At 38.6% G+C, this 16,362-nt stretch overlaps 1 protein-coding gene across 3 annotated transcripts in view; it reads left to right on the top strand.

The window, feature by feature from the left end:
- Positions 1–7,281, top strand: part of LOC126297609 (importin-13) — a 182,395-nt gene extending 175,114 nt beyond the window's left edge. For all 3 annotated transcript variants that reach the window (XR_007552550.1, XM_049988611.1, XM_049988612.1), the window contains exon 18: positions 1,886–7,281. The gene's annotated coding sequence lies outside the window, so the exon portion shown is untranslated. The remainder of the gene's footprint in view (positions 1–1,885) is intronic.
- Positions 7,282–16,362: the final 9,081 nt, after the last annotated feature.

Consider the following 16,362-nt stretch of genomic DNA (forward strand, 5'->3'; position numbering starts at 1 on the left):
AAAGTTATACTTTTAGTTCCTACACTCTATTTTGTTTGAGCTCATTTTTGCCAAGAAAGCACTTCTGTTTTGGGCTTCTTTCATTCTAGCGATCAGAAACTCAAAATTTCGTTTAGAGAATGGCATTTAGAGAGTGTTGTTTCACTGCACTTTGTGATAATTCTTTGCCATTTTCTTTGGCATATTTTTTTAAACATACTGATACATGTAACTGTACAGTTTTCCTGCAGTTTCCAGTGCATTGAAGCTTGGAGGTCAATTATTTATGTGGCATTGTTAATGCATTCCAAAAAAATACAGTTGATACTCTATTTTTAAAACCAAGTTAAAAACTGTCAAGAGAGTTAATCTTTCTTTCACTGAATAATAAAATAAAATAATTTGAGAAAAGGGTAGATTCCTGCTCATCATATAGGGGAGACATTGAATCACAGGTAGGTACAACAAAAAGTCTGCTATACATTTAAGTTTACCACTAAAAGGCTTTCTTCCGAAGTAGAAAACGTGTACAGTCACACAAGCACAACTCACACTCAAGTGACCACTGTCTCCGGCCACTGTGGCCAGACTGTGGACAGAAACTGTGCCACGTAGGAGTGGCAGTCTGGTGTGAGTGGTAGGGGTAAGGAGCAAGCATGAGGTGGGGAGGCAGAGGTATAGCAAAGTAGGGGTGGGGAAGATGTAGTGCTGGTTGTGGGAGCATGCAGGGTGCAGGGACAGAGTAAGGCTGCTAGAGGTTTGGAAGGAGGGGGGAGTTTCAGGCTGTGGAAGGATCCATATGGTGCAGGCTGTGAAACTGAAGCAAACTTGCTTAGGTGGGAACTCTCCCTGTGTTCCCATAAATCCCCTGGCCTTGGCCTTTGCTAGTCCCTGTCCTTCACTTATTTATTTCCATCCCTGCTCTCACTCCAGCACTGCATTACCACCTCTTCTGCCAACATACCCATTGGTCTTTTTTCCCCCATTTCTCAATTTCTCTTTTCTTCTGCCTCCCCCCTGCCCCATCCTCCTGACTGTACGTAGCAGCCATACCTGTCCCTACCGTGTCCCTGTATGCTTCCACAAGCAGCACTGCACTTTCCCCAATCCTATCCTGCTATCCTTACCCCTCCCCACCCTATGCTGCGTGCTTAACCTTAACCATTGACAGCTGTCTGCAGTCTGACCATAGTGGCTAGAAACAGTGATCGTGTGTGTGTGTGTGTGTGTGTGTGTGTGTGTGTGTGTGTGTGTGTGTGTGAGTGAGAGAGAGAGAGAGAGAGAGAGAGAGAGAGAGAGAGAGAGAGAGAGTTGTGCTTGTATGAATGTGTGTGTGCGCTTTTTACTTTGGAAGAAGGCCTTTTGACCAACAGCTTAAATATATGGCAGTCTTTTTGTTGTGTCTGTCTGTGACTCAACATCTCCCCTGGGTGGTGGGTAGCAATCTATCCTTTACGTATTATAATTTAGTCTGATATAAATGTGCATAAATATGAAAAAGCAGGTATCAGTTAATGGGAGGAATATAATGGAGACCAACAGCCTAAACATGATGTGCACACTCGCATGCGAGACAGAGAGTGCACGCAAGCGCGCGCGCGCACACACACACACACACACACACACACACACACACACACACACACACACACACAGAGAGAGAGAGAGAGAGAGAGAGAGAGAGAGAGAGAGAGAGAGAGAGAGAGAGAGAGAGAGTGAGTGAGTGAGTGTATATATACAGATAAGTGTCATCTGTTCATTCATTATTAATACTATATAACTGTATTTGACTTGCTCCATAATTTTTATTTTTTGACCTCAGCAAAAGAATGAAAGCATTTTCATAGTAGTTAAAGGCACCTATCACACCTCCATAAAACTAATGGACTCATTGTATTTCTTACAGGAACCATTTCATTGCTACAGTTTCTCATGATGTAAGAAAGATGCAGCTTCAAGAGATCTATTTTGGATATACTGCATTTTTAAAGAAAGAAGAATGAATTATGTTTCTCATTTCCTAAAGGTGCTTATGTTGAGGACTGTTGTGACTATTAATGTAGAAAAATAGGGTTGTTGTAAAAACAGAGATATTTGTGTGCTGGATTCAAATAATATTTGGTATGTGCGTGTGTTTTATAATAAAAGTAGTGACATTTTCTATTGATGTACACAGAAAATAGTGAAAAAAGCGATATTAAAAAAAAAAGAAAACCCTAAGACATTTACAACTAAAGACAGTTATGAATTTATTGATCTTTCTGTTGTTTTCCCTATTTAGTGTATATTGTGTTGTGTTGCAAATTTGTAGCAGTAGTAATTTGACCATTCCTTTAATTAAAATTATTGTTTTTCTTAACATTTTCAAACCAGTGGATTCTGTTCATTGGTGTGTTCGTATACTGTTAATTTGAATTTGATTATCTTTGTATGTTAGATCTCCCTTGCTAGTTTTTATGACTTCGAATTATGTCAGAATTGTAGGAGTGAATCACTTTTTCATAAGCATGTACCTGATTAGCCAGTAGAGTATTGCTTGCTTTTGTTCATGTGATTTAAAATTGTTTTCTTTTACAAGTTACTGGGGATTTTACATAGTAACTGAAAACATCCAATTGCTCATTCTTTGTCTCCTGCTCACTAATTCTCATTGATTTCAGAAGAACTTTTACTTGTACTGATAAAATAATAATTGAATTATTTTTGTGCATTTTATAACCACTGCTTTTGTCGAAGTTACGGACTGTAGCAAAAGTATTACTAGAAGAAGGAGAGTCCTGCGTTGTTTGTTATTGATAGCTAGGATTATCGTCCACTTCCAGAACAATTAACTGTCTTACCCTTTAATCCTGAAAAGTGGTGCTTACAAGGTATTGCCAGTTGGCCAATTGGGTCAGTATAAAAAAGTGTTCATATAGGGTGACAATTATTTAACTGTATGAAAAAAAACGTAAATTAGTTATAAACTACAGTACAGATATTCTGATTTAGGTTATGACATGTTCGATATGCCTGTCATCATTGGCGATGATGTGCAGACAAATGCGAAATTGTGCATGACCCGCTGAGGTGTCAGAACATTGATGCTGTCGATGACCTCCTGAATGGCTATATCAGCTGAGCAATGATTTTCGGGTTATTGCTGTACACCTTGTCTTAATATAGCCCCACTAAAAGAAGTCTCATGTGTTCAGATCCGGAGAATATGGCAGCCAATCGAGCCGTGCCAGTGGCCCCCAGGTACCCCAGAGCCGGAATGTGGTTCCCAAAGTGCTCTGCCAGGACATCAAACACTCTACTCCTTTGGTGGGGTCGAGCTCAATCGTGCAAGAACCTCATCTTGTCGAAGTCAGGGTCACTTTGGATAATTGGGATGAAATCATCTTCCAAAACCTTCACGTACCATTTAGTAGTCACCGTGCTATCAAGGAATATCACACCAATTATTCCATGACTGGACATTACTCACCACAAAGTCAGACATTGAAGGTGAAGAGACTTCTCGATCACGAAATGCGGATTCTCAGTTCCCCAAATGTGCCAATTTTGGTTATTGATGAACCCATCCAAATGAAAGTGTCCATCGTCACTGAACCAAACCATACAGTGCGTACTAATTCCCATCATTTGTTGGTAAATCAGTATGGCCAACCGTGCAGTTTGAACATCCTAACAAACTATTGAGAAGTTATGACAAGTTTGTTTCATATAGTTCAATAATTATCACCCTTTTCTTGCATGACCATTTGCCTGATGGCCAGACATTCCAAATGTTGGCAGGTGTTTACAGTCCACTGTGATTCTTCTGAGCTCTGTCAATATCGGTATGTTTTAAAAGCTAACCCTTCTTTCTTGCACATTTGTGTAACTGTTTCTGACCTTTTTGCAGGAGAAAGAATATTGTGTGTAGCAAGAGAATGTGCATCATTTTACAGACTACAGTAAATCTCCATTAAAATATTTGCTCTCTTCCTTTCTTACTATGTTTATGTGATGTATATTTGTGGTCGTAGATTTAGTTCTGTATTTTAAGTCAAGCAGTTCCTCTGAAATTTATGTTTCATTTTTCACTAAACGCAAATCCTATTCTGTTAACTGTGTTGTATTTTGTTGTGGATGTGGATGTTTTTATGAGGTGCATTGTATGTTTTGTATATCTTGCCTTTCCTGAGACTGAATTTATGTGTAACACAATAATAAAGTGTGAGAATAATGCCTTTCTCCCAGCATCAGGGCTTGGGTTGAAAATTGGCATAAAATCTGAAATCATTATGTTTAAATTGTTTTATCAGTCAAATCTTCTAGTATCAAACAATTGAAAATCCAGGATGGAATGTAACAGTATTATGAAAAGGAAAGTTGCTACTTACTATATAGCGAAGATACTGAATCGCAGAACGGTACAACAAAAAGACTGTCACAACTAAGCTTTTGGCCGACAGTGCTTCTGCCGATAATAGATGACAGACATACATCACTCACGCAAATGTAACACACACACACATGACTGCGGTCTCTGGCAGCTGAAGCCACACTGCGAGCAGCAGCAGCAGTGCATGATGTGAGTGGCAACTGGATGGGGGTAAGGAGGAGACTGGGGTGGGGAGAGGGAGGGATAGTAGGGTATGGGTTGGGGACAGTGAAGTGCAGCTGGGGAGCGTGCAGGGACGAGGTGGAGAGAGGGTAGGGCAGCCAGGTGTAGTCGGGTTAGACAGTGGACCATGGAGAGTCCGGGGGGGGGGGGGGGGGGGGGTAGCGGAAAAGGAGAGAAGTAAAAAGACTGGGTGCATTGGTGGAATGAGGGCTGTGTAGTGCTGGAATGGGTACAGGGAAGTTACTGGATGGGTGGGGACAGTCACTAATGAAGGATGAAGCCAGGAGGATTACGGGAACGTACGATATATTGCAAGGAGAGTTCCCACCTACACAATTCAGAAAAGTTAGTGTTGGTGGGAAGGATCCATATGGCACAGGCTGTGTAAAGCAGTCACTGAAATGAACGATGTTATGTTGGGCAGTGTGCTCAGTAACAGGGTAGTCCACTTGTTTCTTGACCACAGTTTGTTGCTTTCCATTTATGTGGACAGACAGCTTGTTGGTTGTCATGCTCACATAGAATGCAGCACAGTGGTAGCAGCTTAGCTTGCAGATCTCATGACTGGTTTCACAGGTAGCCCTATACTTGATGGTATAGGTGATGTTTGTGACCGGACTGGAGTAGGTGGTGGTGGGAGAATGTCTTGAATCTATGTCTATTACAAGGATATGAACCATGAGGTACGGGGTTGGGAGCTGGGGGTGTGTAGGGATGGACGAGTATATTGTGTAGGTTTGGTGAATGGCGGAATACCACTGTGGGAGAGGTGGGAAGGATAGTGGGCAGGACATTTCTCATTTCAGGCCGTGACGAAAGGTAGTCGAAACTCACTGCTGCATTCTATGTGGGCATGACAACCAACAAGCTGTCTGTCCGCATGAATGGCCACCGTGCCACCAATGCACCCAGTCTTTTTACTTCTCTCCTTTTCTGCTACCCTCCCCCTCAGCCTCTCCCCTGCCCTCCGTCCAACCTGACTGCACTGTCCCTGCATGCTACCCAGCAGTGCTTCATGGTCCCCCCACCCCTATCCTACTATCCCTCCCCCTCCACACACCATCCTTACCCCTACCCATTTACCACTCCTGTCATGCACTGCTGCTGCTGCTCACAGTGTGGCTTCAGTTGTGTATGTGTGTCGTGTCTGCATGAGTGGTATATGTGTCTGTCGTCTATTTTCGACAAAGGCATCGTTGGTCGAAAGCTTAGTTGTGACAGTCTTTTTGTGTGCTTATCTGCAACTCAGCATTTCCACTATATACTGAGTAGCAACTTTCCTTTTCATGAAATCTTCTGATATACTGGGCACATATGCAGGTATCTATTACATCATTTCATTATCATGGTTTTTAAAATTATTAGTGAATGACAGTTGCAGAGACTATGTGCATACATTTATTTGAATGCTGAGAAATCTGTAGAAAAGTACTCCATTTGGATCGTGTAGTGCAGTTGTACATTTTTTTTATTGTTGTTTTCTGAAAAGAATTGCAAATTTCAGTGACAGGAAATGAGCATGCTGAATCTTGTGTGTAAATGAGTTTAAAAAAGAGTCTTGCTGTAGCTGGAAACTCATTGGTGAAGCACTTATGAATACCAGCAACAAAATATCGTTCAAATTTGCCACTTGTTCATAGAATAATTCCTATACTAAGACATGAAAAATATAGAACTCTGAATGGTATACTTGTAATACCACAGCATTTGCAGTTCCTTGTTTTTCATGTTCACAATTATTTGTACTTCATTTCTCCATCTGTGACTCCTGAACAAAGACGTAGTAATGCTTTGCTTGCTGTAACTGTTGTGTGTTGTGTGTTAATTAACAGTAGACAGTTTATATTCATATCTGTCACACTCGTTGCCTTCTTTCCATAGAGGAGGAGGAAAATGAAAGCAGGGAGTGAGGAAGGAAGGAAGTGGAATGTGTGCTATCTGGTTTCATAACGTTTCCTATTGTCATGAAAATAAAAATGTATGGAAAATTAGTTAAAATTAATAGCTCAATGTAATTCCACTGATAACCTAACGTTTATTCTGTCTTTGAGTGGCCGTACTTGGATGTACATACTTAACTATTTCTATTTTGATCAACATTTGCAAGAAAATCTGTAGTACTGATGTTTTTACAGTGTCAGGCAGTAAATTACTGATATTGACAGTTTTTGTACTTTTTGTAACTATAAAATGTTCTTAACCTAAAATAGTGGATATTATTAAGTCGTGTATTTATTTTGATATGTCTTTTTTGATGTGTCTATAATACAATTTGTTAATGTATGACAGACGTTAATGAAAGTTTTAAAATTATTCACAGTATGTTAACATATGCTTTTGTAAGTGGCAGTCAGTGTCAAGTATCTGAATACCTTCATACAAAATATATTCCTGGGACAAATAGCGGTTATTAACCAAGTGTGATAAGCTTTCGTGTCTAAAGAGTTGACCATTACATCATAAAATGATCTTTGTGTTTAGTACAATCTTGGGACTAGTTTAAATGGTGCATATACAAGCTAACTCAATGCCAACTCATGCATGTATTAAAAAATGTGCTGCATGAAGTACCTGTTAAATTCCAGTGAAATAAAAATAGTTTGTAGACGTGTGAAGTAACTGCTTAAAAGCATGTTAACAAGGATAAAGGTGTAGTTCCATGTATTCTCAGTGTCATCTTCCTTCCCCAGTGGTATGAAACTTTAATGATATTAAAGTGGATCTTTATTTAAGTGAAGTTTATTTGTAATTTCAAAGAAGAATGTGGAAAGTAATTAACCACAGTGTTAGAGGAGCTGTCCTATCATTTCCCCAGAATCATTTACTGCATTCACAGGTGGCATCACTCAATAATATGGTTAGGCAGAAATTTGGACATAACACCTGAGTGATGGTGCAAAATGATGAATGTATGACCATGAGAAACATTCAGTATTACTATTGTGTATTCAGTGCTGTGGACAGTCTGCCCTCACAGTGGCATCAGCCATGACTGTAACAAATCTTCTTCACTGTGTTTATCCTTGATATGTTGGATGATCACCAGCATTTGTCTGCTGCTATGTTTTGTAAGATTTTGAGTGAAGCTCTGTAAACAGAAGAATAGAAGTGGAATTCTAAAGCTGCATGCTGTTTGATATGATTTTTACATTTCCTTGGGTGACTTTACCCATAGTGTACACACACACACACACACACACACACACACACACACACACACACACACACACACGCGACACCTTTGGAAGAATGAGTGCATAAATGTGTTTGTGCTTGCTGTAATTAGTCCAGTCTTATCTTTGTGGGTCTTATAGAAGTAATATATATGAGGTTGTATGAATTCCTAGATTCTTCACTTAATGCTGGTTTTTGAAACTTTGTAAGAAGGCTTTTGCAAGATAATAGGTGTCTTAATTGAGTTGCCTGATTCCAGTTGTGACCTATAAATACTGTTCTCATAAGATACAGCAGATTATTTTTTGAAGTGGACAGCTTTAAATTTCTGAACATTTAAAACTAGTTGGCAGTCTTTTCACCACATTAAAATCTATCAAAATCTGACTGATTACTTATGCAGCATTTTTCAAGTATTACTTCATTTGTAAGTAATGCCATCATCTGCAAAAAGTGCGTGGTTACTGTTCATATTGTCTGCCATGTTATTACTTTCCAACATAAAGGATCCCAATACATTTCCTTGGGAGACACACCTGAAATTACTTCTAAACCTGTCAATGACTCTTCATCCAAAATATCGTACTGTGTTCTCCCTACCAGGAAATCCTCAATCCAGTCACAAATTTCATTTGATTCGCTTTATGATAGTATCTCACTAATACTCATTAATGTAATACTGAGTCGAGGCTTTTCAGAAGTCAAGAAATACTGCCTCTACCTGACTGCCTCGATCCATAACATTCAGGATGTCATATGACAATAGTGTGAATTGGATTTTATGTTACTGATTTTTACGGGATCCGTGTTGATTGGCACGTAGCTAGTCAGTCTGTTCGAGATACGACATTACTTTTGAGATCAGATTATATTCTAAGATTCTACAACAGATGAATGTCAAATATTTTGGATGGTAGTTTCAGGGATTAATTCTCAATATCCTTCTTGTATATGAGTGTGAATTGTACTTTCTTTCAACTACAGGTTACAGTTTTTTGTTTGAGGAATTTATGATTTATATGCTTAAAAGAACAACTAACTCAGCCACAAATTCTCTGTAGAGTAGTACAGGGTTTTCATCAGGACTTGGAGCTTTGTTCAGTTGTAATGGTTTCAGCTGTTTCTCATCACCACTGACACATATGTTTGTCACTCGTCATTGCAGTGGCGGAGAATGAAATTGGGGCAATATGCCTGGATTTTCCTTTGTAAGGGAATATTTGAAAACAGAGTTCAGCATTTCTACCTTCAGTTTCCTACCCACAATATCAGTTCTTGTTCCATACATGTTTTTCTGGACAATAACTCTGTTACCACTGACAGCCTTTACATCTGGTAAGAAATGGATTTACAAGAAACATTTTGATAAAAATCACACACTTTCAATTTCCAACCAAATTCTCTACTGAGAAAACAGCATACTGTTCACCTATTTTATTAAGTGTATGATGTATTGTGATATTTATTTTTTTATTATAACATTTTGCCTTGGAATCTTATAAGAATTATACCTCTTAGTTTTGCTTCATAACAAAGTCAATTTCTCTTCTGTTCTTATTTAATAGTGTGTCAAGCTGTAAATTAAATCAAGTCTATTTCTTTCATTAAAATCTAAACAAAAGAAGGGAAAATGACTATAGAGGAAAAAAGGATGCTACCTATGTGAAGTCTAAACCCATGAGTTTTGTTTTGTGAGGCGACACTCTACTACCAATGCCTTGGTCAATTTTTTTACACACAGCAAACCTTTCATAAGTTCACTAAGAAATACGAAGACTATGGGAAAACAACTGCCGACATGTTGAAATGAGTAAGAAGCCTAGAAAACTGGAAAAAAGCTTATGATAACATGTTGAAATCAAGAAGATATGATTATGATACACATTGATACAGTAAGGCACAGAGAAGCAGAAGGGTGTAAATTAAGCTTCCACGAATAGTGACTGTCAACCTAAGCCATGATGTACTTTGCTCAGGTAAAATTCCCACCTCTCTGGAAGCTGATATGTTATGGTCCAACCAGCACCAAAAATTAAAAGATGAGGCTGAATCTCAAGCTTTCAGTACTGAATATTTGTCATACAGGACCTATAGAGACCACTGCTGGATTCCATGTGGTCATTATTGAAACTAGTAAATGAAATAATCATTAGCTGCCAACCAACATAATTTGCTTGGTGTTTTTTTTTTTTTACCATAACTGACTTAAGAGACAATGATTAAATTTTTACATTTATTATTAGGTCAGGAAGTGAAGTTAACATGAAGCCAATAGCCACCACAGTAGTAAATGTTTATATGCCTATTAGCTCCACAGCTAAAGAGACTAAAAGAATGTTTCATGAAACAAAAGAAATAATTCAGTGTGTTATTTGGGAAATGAAAATGTTGCTAAGATGTGGGACTGGAATTCAATAGTAGGAAAAGGAAGGGAAGGAAAAATTGAATGTGGACTAAGGGAAATGAATGAAGAAGGAAGCCAGCTTGTAGAATTTTTCACGGAGCAAAATTTAATCATTACAAATACTTGGCATCGAGCGAGGCAGCTCAGTGGTTAGCACACTGGACTCCTAATCAGGACGACGACAGTTCTAATGCATGTGCGGCCATCCTCATTTAGGTTTTCCCTGATTTTCCTAAATTGCTTCAGGCAATTTGTGAGATGGTTTCTTTGAAAGAGCATGACCGACATACTTCCCCATCCTTCCATAATCCAATGAGACTGATGACCTCACTGTTCGGAACCCTCCCATATCAATCAGTCAATGTTTTTGGTAGACTATATAGTGCTAAGACAGAGATTACAAAACAAGATTTTCAGCTGAAAACCATTTGCAGGGGCAGACATGGTCTCTGACAATTTTACTTTATTTACTGTACTATGAACTGGAGATCAAACCTGAAGAAACTGCCAAATGATAGGATGATTCAGATAAGTTGAAAGAAGAAGTGGTTGTGGCAAGTTTCAGAGGGAGTGCTGGGTGGTGATTAACTGCAACAAGGGAAAGGAATACAACAGAAGATGGATGGGTAGTTTTGAGAGATGAAATACTAAAGGCAGAAGAGTGATAATACAAGGCTTAGTATAATTTTTTGGAGAACCCAATGTTTTTTTTAATTTTTATTGAAAAAAAGGAGAAAATATAAAAATGAAATGGACAGAAGGGGGTATAGATGTTTAAAAACAATATTAACAGAAGTGCATAATGGCAAACCAGAGGTAGTGAGGAGAAATGCAAAGCTGGTGCAAGCATGTATGAGTATAGGAGAGATAGATGCAGTTTGTAGGAGAATTAAAGAAACCTCTGGAGAAGAGAGAAGTAGCTGTATGAGTATCAGAAGCTCATATAGCAAGCCAGTAATAAACAACAAAGGGGAAGCTGAAAGATGGAAGGAGTATGTGTCAGGTTCAAAGGAAACAAAAGTGAAAACAATATTGTGGAAAGGAAAGAATAATTTCACAGATGTCAAAGACCTACATCAGAACAAGCCATGTCAAATGGATGACATTCACTCAGAATTTTGAGTAAATGACATTCCCTCACAATTATTGCAATTTATGGAGAGATGTACCATCACAAAACTACTCCACCTGCTATGACACAGGAGAAATACACAGACATCAATAACAATATAATAATTTCAATTCCAAAGAAGGCAGATACTGACGTCAGAGGTTGCAAGGTAATGTCATGAATTATGCACAGAAGAACTGAAAGACTGGTATTAGTTGATGTTGCAGAAGATCATTTTGGTTACCAGAGAAAAGTTGGAGTACATTGAGGCAATACTGAGCCCTTCAGTTTCTCTTGGAAGGCAGACTGAAGAAAGAAAACTTACATTTATAGTATCTGTAGGTTTAAGATCAGCTCTTGATATCAACTGGAATAGCCTCTGAAACTGTAAAGGTAGCAGGGATAATATAAAGAGATTTAAATGTTACTCACAACATTTAGAGAAACAAGACGGGTATGGAAGAGAAGCAGTATCGGAGAAGGAAGTGAGACAGGGTCGTAACTTATCCCAATGGTATTTAATCTGTACATTGCACTAGCAGTAAAGGAAACCATGGAGAAATTTGAAAGGGAATTAATGTTCAGGAAAAAAAGTAAAAACTTTGAGGTTTGTGATGATGATGAAATTCTGTCAAAGTACTTGGAAGGTTAGCTGAATGATAGGGATAGTGTCTTGAAAACAAGTTATCAGATGAACGCTAACAGAAGTAAAACAAGAGTAATGGAATGTAATAAAATTTAGTCGGGTAATGCCATGGGGAAATAAAATAATGAAATGGGACACTAAAAGCAGTAGATGAATTTTCTTTCATCTGGGCAGCAAAATAACCGAGTATGACCAAACTAAAACTAAACTCCATCCGAACAGGCCTTGGAAGGCCCAACAGCACTGACCGGCTTCCGTGTCATCCTAAGCCCACAGCTGTCACTGGATGCGGATATGGAGAGTCACATGGTCAGCAAACCCCTCTCCCAACCTATGTCAGTTTACAAGACTGGAGCTGTTAGTTCTCAATCAAGTAACTCCTCAGTTTGCCTCGCAAAGGCTGAGTGTACCCCACTTTGCCAACAGCATTCGGCATTCTGGATGGTCACCCATCTGAGTGCTAGCCCAGCCTGACAGCACTTAAATTTGTTGATCTGATGGGAACTGGTATTACCACTGTGTCAGGGCTCTTTGCCAGTATGACCAAACTAAGAAAATAGAAGCTTTTGAAATGTGGTGCTACAGGAGAATGCCGAAGATTAGATTGGTAGATCAGGTAACTAATGAAGAAGTACTCTATCAAATTGCAGAGAAGAGAAATTTATTGCACAATTTAACAAAAGAAGGGAACAGTTGGTAGGTCACATCTTGAGACATCAAGGAATCCATCAGTTTGACAGTGGATATCAGGTATATTTTTTAGAGGTGTACCAACACTTTACTATAGTGAGCAATTGACATGGAAATAGACTGCAGTAGTTACACAAAGATGGAAGAACCTTGCACAGCATAAACTAATGTGGAGAGCTGCATCAAACCAGTCTTTATACGGAAGACTGCACCAGCAAAATGTGGATCTGTAATTGTCTAAAAGAAGTGAAAGAGGAAAAAATCATAAATAAGAAACATTAAACAATCTCTTTGGTACAATGAATGTAGTGATCACTTTGTAGCAATTTCAGTCTTGGTGTAACGAGCAATGTGATGCCAAATGGTGAGGATGTCAAGTTAAATTTAAATTATGCTGATGCTTGTAAAAAAGTACAATGCATGAAGAAAGCATGCAAATTAAATGGATCTTGTAGCAGGCTGGAAGCAGGATATTATGTAATAAACTGTGAAAATTCATGTTGATAGTATAGGCCTATAAAGGAGCTGAGAATCAGTATTTGAGACGACAGGTCAAAATAAGTTGAGTATGAGGTGGTACACCACAAATCTAAATAGGAGGTCTTAGTTCACCCTGAAATACACAGGAAAATATTCTTTAAGATAAATTTTATGCACTGGTTCTAGAGCACACCGATTTGTGTCCCTTGTATATACTACCTCAGTGACTGATGACATGTAAAGACAATTCTAACATAATTAGAATTCCATGAAAACCAATGAGGGTTTCATAATTGCTGCCCACTAATAAAGTGTGTGGTCACTGAGAGTGACGACACTGCTTCCCACTTTGAATGGATTCAGTAAGATTGTTAGTGAATTCTGAACTAAAATTCTGATATTCCTAAAGCAGAACATAGGGAACTCTTCAAGTAGAGCAATCTTTAGTTCTGTAAAAGTGATGGGTGCTACTGTCCCAGCTGCAGTGAGTGTAAGTGAGTGAGTTACAAATGCAATAGCAGCGAAGTCTGGAGAACATACTGGTTATGGTATTTGAGTACCAACATAAGATCATAGAAAGTAGTCCACCAACTGAGCTCTATGAGGATGCGAATTATTATCAACAAAGAGTTAATAATCGCCAGTGACACCACCATGTAGCTGAATAACTGACAATTATGTGTCCTAGTGTTCTGTGGTGTACATGTGTCCACTGAGTGTTGCTAATTAACAAGAATATCATGAAGCCCATGCAGTGATGACTGCATTAGTTTTGACAAATCCAGGAATCCCAGGTTGTGTGTAGGTGAGTTAACTTATTCATCATTACTTGCTTTGCGTGTTCGTAAGAGAAGTGCCACTAAGCAAGTTACTTAATTGTTTATTTCAGTGTGAGAATCTTATCACCCTCTGCGTCAAAAAAATCATAGAAACCTTTAGAAAGAAAACTTAGCACAAAATGTGTGTCAATGAGATTGACAGTTGATGCAAGACATGTAACAGCAAGTAATGGTAAGGGCATTTACTGCATTCTATTTCATCAGGCATGTGAGCTCTCCCAGGTCCAACATGCTTCCTAGACACTTGTAAAAATTGCAGTACATAAAAAGAATTCCAGGAATAAAGTCAAACTTTTTGCAGCCTCAAACAGAAGTGAAATGTTGACAATAAAACAAACAGACCAGAAGGGAAAAGAAGCTTTTGAAGTGAGGTATTACAAAAGAATGCTGAAGATTAAAAGTGTACATTGGATAACCAATGAAGAGGTACTACATGGAATTGCAGAGAAAAGTAATTTGTGACATGACTTTATTAAAACAAGTTTCAAGGGACTCACAGTGAGGCATTAATGAATGAGCAGTTTGGTACTGCAGGGAAGTGTGGGGATAAATATTGTAGAGGGAGACCAATAATTGACTATAGTAAATAAATTAAGAGGGATGTAGGTTGCATTAGTTGTGCTTAAAGAATTTCTGGTGGTGTAAGTACTTCATGCTGGAATGTGTGTAGTGTATGCAGTGATTAGTGTTGAGAAATGAGTGAACAGTGTAGTATTAGCTGTTTTCTTTAGGAAATAACTTATTTGCATAGTGTACAATCAAAACAGTATTGTACACTGTGGATAAACTAAATGATCTTACAATGTTTTGAACAGACTGGTGTCAAATTGGGGAGGATGGAACCTCTAATCCCCATCCAGCCATCCTTATTTCTCCACCACCACTATCACTACTGCTACTGCCTCTGCCACTGCTATGACATCATGTGGTTCAGAGGTCTGTGTAGTATTGTGGCTTGTGTATTTCATGGTGAGGTTACTCAGATATTCCACCTTCAGTATATGGGAACTTTGTGCAGATGTTCTCCAGACCTTAGGCACTGTCAAAGTAGCAAAATAGATTCCTGTATGCTGTTGGGATTATTACTGAGCTCTTTTGAACAAAACGGCAATGAGTATATGGAGACTTTTGGCTTCATTCAGTCTGATTATCCCTTGGCATTTGTATAGCAGTGCATCTAAAAATTAGTTGTAATGAACTAATTTCTGAATAGCAACAAATTTTATATATGTATAGATGCATATCAAGAGGGATGTCTAAGACACACCAGATGCCACTTTATACACTGATTAGATGCAGATTTGTCTGCTGTGGTGAGTCAAACACAGTGAATATGAAGATATGCAGGAAAAATTGCGTGACTTGGAGACCCTGATGGTTAGGTTTGTGTATAGTTGGGAAGGTTTCATTTCTTCTTCAAGAAATATATTTTATTAACATGCAACATGTCACTCATAAAACAAGCTTACTGTATTTATCTATATAATCATCTCCATTACTTAAATATATCTTACATCTGTACACAAACTTTTGAAGTCGTGCTTTATTAGTTAGTGGGTCCTATTAGCAGGCAATTAAATTGTAGTTTACTACTAGTGTGCACCCTCTGGTTGCTTACAGACCTATTAGAGGATGTGCAGAGGAAATGGATGAGGCAGTCATTTGATAGGAAACAGAAGGCAGATATTACTGTTATCTATTATAATTTACCGTGCTGGCCATTGAAATTACAGCACCAGGAAGGATAGCAAATAATGAAATTTTACTTACTAAGCCTGTATATTATAGTAGGATGAATACAGGATTAAATTTGTAGATGATTTGGGAGTATACAGGCTGCTAAATTCAGTGTACAAAGTTGCCACCTCTGGCAACATCAATAGCTCTAACTCAGCTCAACATCGAATCAAACTGAGCTCGGATGATATATATATGGGTATGCCATTCCATGCTGCTTCAACACTCTGCCGCAGTTCATTAATTGTAGTGACTGGTTAATGGTGGTGTGTCAGGTTCTCGGCAACTTCTGACCAAATGTTTTCAATGTGTGAGAAATTAGGAGAATGTGTAGGTCAGGACCACAGTCAAACAGCCTCTGTATCAAGGTATGTCAGGAAACACGGGTAATGTGAGATCTTTCATTATCCTTTTGTAAGATAATGTCAAACAGCACGCAGCCATTGGCATTAACATGTCAAAAATCTAACAAGAGCTGTTCTAAGTATCAGCTATGAGAACCAGAGATGTTTTTGGTGTACCCAGTAGCAACCCGTACCATCATGCCAGATGCTGGTCCCATTTGATGATGATGATGAATGCAATATGTCAATGTTTGTTCTCTTCAGAGGTCTCCACACGAAATGTGTCCATTATGATGCTGTATGCAGAATCGGTACTTATATGAGAAGACAACATGGTACGGCACCTGTGTCCTGTATGGTCATT

The sequence above is a fragment of the Schistocerca gregaria genome, chromosome X (assembly GCF_023897955.1).
Source record: "Schistocerca gregaria isolate iqSchGreg1 chromosome X, iqSchGreg1.2, whole genome shotgun sequence".
NCBI classification, from domain to species: Eukaryota; Metazoa; Arthropoda; class Insecta; order Orthoptera; family Acrididae; genus Schistocerca; species Schistocerca gregaria.